Source organism: Ailuropoda melanoleuca, chromosome 4 (assembly GCF_002007445.2).
Source record: "Ailuropoda melanoleuca isolate Jingjing chromosome 4, ASM200744v2, whole genome shotgun sequence".
Classification (NCBI taxonomy): domain Eukaryota; kingdom Metazoa; phylum Chordata; class Mammalia; order Carnivora; family Ursidae; genus Ailuropoda; species Ailuropoda melanoleuca.
Window position 1 is genome coordinate 69,706,936 of NC_048221.1, and position 9,173 is coordinate 69,716,108.

Below are 9,173 nucleotides of genomic sequence, written 5' to 3' on the forward strand. Positions count from 1 at the left end.
AAAACTAAGATAATTCCTGCTTTATGTATCTCTCACCTTTGTCAAGGCGCAAATGAGTTATCTGTTAGGGTATATAAAAGATGAACAAGTATAACCCTTATTATTTATTAAAACAAGTTGATGAAGCATAAAAACGGAGACAACCAGGTCTCTGGGCTATGGACAGATGGGTAGAGATCCACAGAATCATGCCTGTAGATCTGAGGGGCTCCGAATCTTGGACCCTCTAGCTACGGGCCAAGGGCAGTGAACTCGAAGAGGTGACTCCTTCGCTCCGGGTGACTGCACCACCCAGCCTACACTGGCTCCCAGGCAGCTGCGCAGGGCAACTCACAGCCCTGGGTACCCAAGAACCCCAACTGTTCTGTTTTGCTCTTTGTTGAAATGACCCCAAACATGGGAGTTTGAGGGTAGCCCTGACAGCAGTATTCTAAGATTCCCCTGGGAATGCATCAGGCAAGTGTGAAACAGCCATTTCCTTAGCCACTGCTGTTGGAGGTCAGTAACAAGATTTCACATACAAAACCAGGAGAAACATCTGGCCCTCCTGTCCTCCCGGGCTGGCCATAGCCAGCCAGCATCAAAATCTGGGGTAATTCCCCATTGGCAGCCATGAGAACACTCACTTTGCAGGCTGGGTAGAAGCATCCTGGAGATAACGTGTAATAAATATGCTATGCTATAAGCTTTGGTACAGAGTACCCACTGGTAGGAAGTATTTTTATTATTATGTAACTGCTTTTATTTCATTTTAAATGGAGAAAAAAGGAATGCTGGCCTCTTCCAGTGAGCTGGGCTTTGCTGAGGCCAGTTTCATAGTTACTGAACCATGGTCATCACTGCATCACGCCGATTCCCTGACTTCTCACACAGTCAGTTCTTCTTAGAACAAAAAGAAATGTTAGACTGGCAACTTTCCATCAAGTGTGGGCTACACAGATGCCCAACCAGGTAATTAATTCAGGATCACAAAAAAACACATTTTGAGCTGAATAGTGCAAAAGCACCCAGGGAATTTCCTGTTCTCTTTAGGACAAAACTTTGGACTCTAAGTTTACTTCATTCCCTGCCTTTTCCTACGGGCCTTTTTCCTATACTTCCAGTACGGCTGTGTTTTTAGTGTTAGGTGGTTTTCTTTTAAAGAGAAACAAATTTGAAATACGAGCCTTTCTGCAGTAGGAAATGATATCAAACTCTCTTTCCTCTAAACTGCACCTTTAACATAATTCCAAGGGACTGCTCACCTAAGAAGTATTTAAAAATATTTACAGACCCTAAAAGCTGGACCAACTTTATATACTACTACCGAAATGGCTTTTTCCGATATCCAGGATGAAAAACGAATATGGATGAGGCTATGACCAATCCAAACTATGAATTTCAAGACAGCTGTTGGTGGGTAACGCTTACTCCAAAATTTTAAGTAGAAAATGGCAAGCCATTGCAAGGCAGGAGCAGCAGCAAAATGTATGCAAGAGCGACACCTGCTGGGTATCAGAGGAAGAGGGCTGGGCCAATCTTCCCAAAGGCAGAAAACATGCACGGTGTGTAGATTCAAACACTTAAGTGGATAAATGTGTTTTCTGACATCTTCAATGAGAATCTTGTTATTGCCACCAAGGAAAAGACAGTAAACGGTGTAGGAATCGAATAAATAATTTGTTTTGGCTTTCTCTTCACCGGGCTTCCTTCTAATAGCCAACAGTCTGTGCTTTCACTGGGTGGCAAAATCAGGTTTCCTAGCATTAGCCCAAACAATTTTGGTGGGTAGGAGCTCTTTTAATAATTGGGATGGCATGTGCAGGCTGCTGCAGGACTCGCACACGTAGATAGTAAAAACAAAACTATTTCTATGCAGTTGATCTATTTCTCCCAGGATCCAACATTTGGAACCTACTTCTGCCTTAGCTAAAACGGAATAAAATTTGGAATTCTGACCCAATGGGCTGTTTGCCCACTAATCCAGCTCTTCTACCCAGCATCAAAAAGGAGAGAAAATCACGAGCTGCAATCCAGTTCTGTACAATTCACAGAAAATGCCGGCTGGCTATGGCTGGACATTAGAGGTCGTCCAGGAAGAAAAGGCGAATTCAGGTCTGCAGGTGGCCTGCACCTGGGAACAGAGTCAATATTCAACGTGGTAGCCTCACTTCCTACAGTAGCTGCAATAAACCGGGCTGCCCTGAATGACTGAACTGAAGAAAAATTCCTCTGTAGGAAGGGACAGAAGACTAGACTCACGAAGAGGAGAAAATACTTGAATTTATGTTATTTATGTTCAACACGTTCCCTGCAGCTGTGGTGGGGGAACTGCCCATCCCCACCCACCCCCAAAAGTCTTCTTTCTTCAACGAGTCGTTTCTGTTCTTGCAAGAGTGAACTGATTCGCTTCTGCAGGAGAGTTGGAAGCACCGAGAACGGAGGTGTCTTCCTTTTCCTTTCCTTCCAGAAGGGCCAGCAGCCTCAGGCAAGCCGAAGTCCTCTCCTCCTGAATGCGCAGTCTCGTGAATTCCACTGTCTTCAAAAATTCAGCAGCTGGTGGCAGCTCTCTGAAGAGTTGGGAGAGGAGGTGGCCCTGCTCTGACGCTGTCCTGCGAAGACGACGGAGGCTTTCGGGGCTGAGGGGATGGCAGCTGGACTTGGAGAGGAGCCGGAAGAGGTGCTCAGAGAGGTATTTCACGAAGATTAGGGTCTCGGCCCAAAAGTTGACCTCGGTTTTTTCAAACAGGTAGTCTTCCACCTAAATCAAATGACGAAGCCTGAAGTCAACATTACAGGGGTTGTCGACAGGCTCACATCCAGACCAGAGTCCTGCCAGACGTGGAGGAGGTGTGTCCCCTCCCCCTCCCGAGGGAGGGCCCACTCCTGCCTGTCAGCACCCACATACACTTGCCACTTGCAGCCTGGAAGGTCACCTTCTATTTTCATTTGCTGTACTTCTCTACCAGGAAGGAATTTTCTTCCCCAGACTTAACATGACCTTTGATAGAGATGTGTTTGTGGTTCCAAGCCAAGATATTCTGGGGGTGTGCTGTTGAAAAGGGAACCTCAACATGGGAGTAGCCCCTAGACCCAAAGGTGCAGCTAGAAATCAGAGGGTGGGGGCGGGAAGGAAGAGAAATCTCAGCGGCAGAACAGAGAGCAAAGGATTACCAAACACGAGGCTCTACTCTCTGAGTATGAAACCAAATTTCTGTGATGCTGGGGATTTTCAAGGTTATTTTATCACAGACACTTTATCTTGTTTCCAAATTTCCCATAAACAGGCTGCCTTTTGAACTCTTGGCCTGTGGGGTATGTCAAGGGGGCCAGCTGAGTCAGACACTGGCGGGTGGATACAAATTTCAGTTGACAAGATGCTTTTGGCTGCTGGTCTTGATGCTTGGTTTCCCTATCTGTTGACTCACCTGGAGGGGGCTAAGAGTTTTCTCTAAGCAGCAAATACCCTGCAAGGATCCTGATTCTCTGGGAATGTTTCACCTTCAGACCTAACCGTGGGGAGCCCCTAGCTCTTCCAATGCAGACTAATAAGCATTCTCCATAATTAAACCCTCAACTTCCAAGGGGCCTCTTCCTTTCATTTTTTTTTTTTTCTATGGAGGTATAACTGACATACAATATTATACAAGTCTCAGGCATACAACATTTGTAATCCATTGTGAAATGATCACCACACTAAATCTAGTTACCATCTGTCACCCTAGAAAGTTAATATAATTTTATTGACTATATTCCACATGTTATACATTAATAATCCCCATGACTTATCTATCTTATAACTGGGAGTTTGTACTTCTTGATCCCCTTTACCCATTTCACACCATCTTAACCCCCCTCCCCTCTGCCAACTGCCAATCTCTATACCCTTGAGTTCCATCTGTGTTGTCTCAAATGGCAACATTCCATTCTTTTTCATGGCTGAGTAGTATTTCCATATACATGGGAAAAATATATAAAACACACACATATTAATATACACACAATGCATGCATGTGTGTATACACACACACACCTTTATCTATTCATCCATTGAAGGACACGTTGAAGTTGCTTCCATAGCTTGGCTATTGTAAATAATGCTGTGGTGAACACAGTGGTGTGTATCTTTTCAAATTAGTGTTTCCATTTTGTTTGGATAGCCTCGGCATTGAAATTGCTAGATCATGTGGTGGTTCTATTTTGAATTTTATGAGGAACCTCCATACTGTTTTCCATAGTGGTTGCACAGATTTACATCCCCACCAACAAGGCATGAGAATTCTCCTTCCTCCACATCCTCGCCAACACTTATTTCTTGTCTTCTTGACCCCAGCCATTCTGACTGGTGTTAGGGGATACCTCGTTGTGGCTTTGATTTACATTTCCCTGATGACTAGTGACATTGAGCATCTTTTCCATACCTGTTGGCCACCTGTATGTCTCCCTTGGGAAAATGTCTATTCAGATCCTCTGCCCATTTTTTTTTCCCTCTACCCATTTTTTAATCAGATTTCTTTGTTGTTATTGAGTTGTATGAGTTCTTTATATTTTTTGGATATTAACCCCTTATTGGATATATAAATCATATGCAAATATCTTCTCCCATTTGGTAGGTTCTGTTTTCATTTTGTTGATGGTTTCCTTCAGAAACCATCAGAAAGAAGCTTTTTAGTATGCTTTAGTCCCAGTTGTTTATTTTTGCTTTTGTTTCCCTTGCCTTTGGAATCAGATTCATAAAAACATCACTAAGACTGATGTCAAGAAGCTTACTGTCTGTGTTTTCTTCTAGAATTTTTATAGTTTCAGGTCTTACATTCAGGTCTTTAATCCATTTTGAGTTAATTTGTATATGGCATAAGAAAGTGGTCCAGTTTCATTCTTTTGCATGTAGCTGTCCAGTTTTCCCAATACCATTTATTGAAGAGAATATCCATTCATCATTGCATATTCGTGCCTCCTTTGACAAAAATTAATTGACCATATATATATGTGGATTTATTTCTGGGCTCTCTATTCCACTGATGTATATGTCTGGTTTTCTGCCAGTGCCATACTGTTTTAATTACTACAGCTTTGCAGTATAGTTTGAAGTCAAGGCACATAATACCTCCGGCTTTGTTCTTTCTCAAGACTGTTTGGCTCTTTGGGGTCTTTGGTGGTTCCCTATACATTTTAGAATATATGTTCTAGTTCTGTAAAAAATACTGATGGAATTTTGATAGGGTTTGCATTGAATCTGTAGACTGCTTTGGCCAGATGAATGTTTTAACAATATTCTCCCAATCCAGGAGCATGGAATATATTTCCATTTATTTGTGTCTTCTTTAATGTCTTTCATCAATATCTTATAGTTTAATAAGGTCTTTCACCTCCTTGATTAAGTGTATTCCTAGGTATTTTTTTCTTTTTTATGCAGTTGTAGATGGGACTGTTTTCTTGATTTCTCTGATAGTTTGTTACTAGTGTATAGAAATGCAACAGATTTTTGTACATTGATGTTGCATCCTGCAACTTTATTGAATTCATTTATTAGTTCTTTTTTTTTTAAGATTTTATTTATTTATTTGACAGAGAGAGAGACAGCCAGCGAGACAGGGAACACAAGCAAAGGGAGTGTGAGAGGGAGAAGAAGGCTTCCTGCTGAACAGGGAGCCAGATGCGGGGCTCAATCCCAGGACCCTGGGATCAGGACCTGAGCCGAAGGCAGATGCTTAACGGCTGAGCCACCCAGGCGCCCCATGTTGGGAGGTTTTTAATTGCCTCCCAGTAACTGGTCTATTCAGATTTTCTATTTCTTTCTTTCTTTCTTTCTTTCTTTCTTTCTTTCTTTCTTTCTTTCTTTCTTTCTTTCTTTCTTTTTTTTTTTTTTTTTTAAAGATTTTATTTGTTTATTTGACAGAGATAGAGACAGCCAGCGAGAGAGGGAACACAAGCAGGGGGAGTGGGAGAGGAAGAAGCAGGCTCATAGTGGAGGAGCCTGATGTGGGGCTCGATCCCAGAATGCCGGGATCATGCCCTGAGCGGAAGGCAGACACTTAACTGCTGTCCCACCCAGGCGCCCCTCAGATTTTCTATTTCTTTATGATTCAGTCTTGGAAGACTGCAGGATTTTTGGAATTCATCCATCCTTTTTTGGTTGTCCAGTTTGTTGGCATATAATTGCTCACAGTAGTCTCTTTTTTTTATCCTTCACAAATTCATTTCTCTCTAAATTCATTATAAATAAGAATTGTCTTAGAAATACCTTCCAGTATTTCAGGAAAATGGATTTGAACAATAGTACTGTAGTAACATTCATGAAACTATCCATTCACTCTTTATTTATTGAGCGTCCACCATGAGCAAAGCACTGTGTTAGGTACTGGTGACACAGTGACAAATGAACAGTCCCTGTCCTCTCAAGGCTCAGTTTAACGGGGGAGAAAATGTAAAGAAATTCCCCTAAATCCTCAGTTTTATCAACCAATTTTTAGAATCACAGTATTTTTTTTACAAAGGTGTTTCTCCATAACCTTTACACAAAAAAACACAATAACTGCTACTCAACTGCATTCACTGACCAAGTTGGTAGGTCTATGGGAGAGTGATTTTCATACTGCAAGTTGTAACCTTTCAGAGGTCACGAAATCAGTATCGATTGCAACCAGTTAAAAATAACAAAATATAATGGCTCAAAAACATCAGCACTATGTGTTATAAAGTATTATTTAGCGAAATGTTTGCTTCAGAAGCGCAGAGTGAGGAGGGAAGGGCTTCCCTGTCTTCCTATATACACCTCCCATCCCCCCTCCACCTGCCCAAGACACATCCTTGGCACAATCATCCAATTCACAGCAGTCTCTTACGATCCTTTGTATTTCTATGGTATCAGCTGTAACCTCACCTCTTTCATTTCTGATTTTATTTATTTGAACCCTCTCTTTTTCTTGGTCAGTCTAGCTAAAGGTTTGTCTATTTAGTTTATCTTTTCAAAGAACCAGCTTTTAGTTTCATTGATGTTTTCTATTGTCTTTTTTTAGTCTCTATTTCATTTATTTCCACTCTGATCTTTATTATTTCCTTCCTCCTCCTAATTTTGGGTTTTGTTCTTCTTTTTCTGTTCCCTTAAGGTATAAAGTTAGGTTGTTTATTTGAGATCTTTCTTGTTTCTTGATAATAGGCATTTATCACTTGAACTTCCCTCTTAGAACCCCTTTTTCTGCAGCCCACAGATTTTGGTATGTTGTGTTTCTGTTTTCATTTGTTTCTAGGTGTTTTTTTTTTTTTTTAAAGATTTTATTTATTTATTTGACACAGAGAGAGACACAGCCAGTGAGAGAGGGAACACAAGCGGGGGGAGTGGGAGAGGAAGACGCAGGCTCCCAGCGGCTCCCAGTGGAGCCCAGCGGAGCAGGGAGCCTGATGTGAGGCTCGATCCCAGGACCCTGGGATCATGCCCTGGGCCAAAGGCAGATGCTTAACGACTGCGCCACCCAGGCGCCCCGTGTTTCTAGGTGTTTTAATCTCTCCCTTGATTTCTTCTCTGACCCAATAGTTGTTCAGTGACATGTTGTTTAATTTCCATGTTATTTGTAGTTTTTCCAGTTTTCTTCTTGTAATTGATTTCTAGTTTCATACCATTGTGGTCAGAAAAGATGCTTGACATGACTTTTATCTTCTTGTATTTACTGAGACTTGTTTTGTAGCCTAACATGTGATCTACCCTGGAAAATGTTCCATGTGCCCTTGAGAAGAATGTGTATTCTCCTGCTTTGGATGGGATGTTCTGTATATATCTATTAAAGTCCATGTGGTCTAATGTATTGTTTAAGGTCAACATTTCCTTATTAATTTTGGTTGGATGACCTATGCACTGATGTCAGTGGGATGTTAAAGTCCCCTACTATTATTGCATTACTCATAATTTCTTCCTTTAGCTCTGTTACTATTTGCTCTATATTTTGGGGCTCCTATGTTGGGTGTATAATATTTATAAATGTTATATATTCTTACTGGATTGACCCTTTTATCAAAATGGTGGCCCTCTTTCTCTTTTATTATAGTCTTTGTTCTAAAGTCTATTTTGTCTGGGGGTGCCTGGGTGGCACAGCGGTTAAGCGTCTGCCTTCGGCTCAGGGCGTGATCCCGGTGTTGTGGGATCGAGCCCCACGTCAGGCTCCTCTGCTATGAGCCTGCTTTTCCTCTCCCACTCCCCCTGCTTGTGTTCCCTCTCTCGCTGGCTGTCTCTATCTCTGTCGAATAAATAAATAAAATCTTTAAAAAAAAATAAAGTCTATTTTGTCTGATATGAATATAGCTATACCAGCCTTCTTTTTGTTTCCATTTGCATGGAATATAATTCTCCATCCCTTCACTTTTGGGCTGTGTGTGTCCTTACTTCTGAAGTCTCTTGTAAGCAGTATACAGATGTATCTTTTTTTTTTTTTTTAAATTCATTTAGCCACTCTATGTCTTTGATTGGAGAATTAGTCCATTTACATTTAAAGTAATTATTGATAGGTATCTGCTTATTGCCATTTTGTTAACTATTTGCTGGCTGTTTTGTAGGTCCTGTATGTTCCTTTCTTCTTCTCTTTTATTCTTCTCTTGTGGTTTGATGACTTTCTTTAGTGTTTAGATTCCTTTCTCATTTTCTTTGTGTATTTACAGTAGGTTTTTGCTTTGTGTTTACTGTGATGTTCATATATCATCCTATGTCTATAATCATCTATTTTAAGTTGATAGCAACTTAAATTTGAATATATCCCAGAATTCTACATTTGTACTCCCTCTATTTTATGTTTTTGATGTCATATTTTACATCTTTTTATGTTTTCCTTAATTTTTGTAGTTTTAGTTCATCTTTTTAATTAATTAATTAATTAATTTTTTAAAAAGATTTTATTTATTTATTTGACAGAGATAGAGACAGCCAGTGAGAGAGGGAACACAAGCAGGGGGAGTGGGAGAGGAAGAAGCAGGCTCATAGCAGAGGAGCCTGATGTGGGGCTCGATCCCATAACGCCGGGATCACGCCCTGAGCCGAAGGCAGACTCTTAACCGCTGTGCCACCCAGGCACCCCTCATTTTTTTTAACTAAATTATTTCTTTTAACCTTTAAAGTAGCTTTGTAAGTGATTAATCTACTACCTTTACTATATATTTACCTTTTCCAGTGGGATTTTTACTTTCATAAGTTTTCTTGTTATTAATTA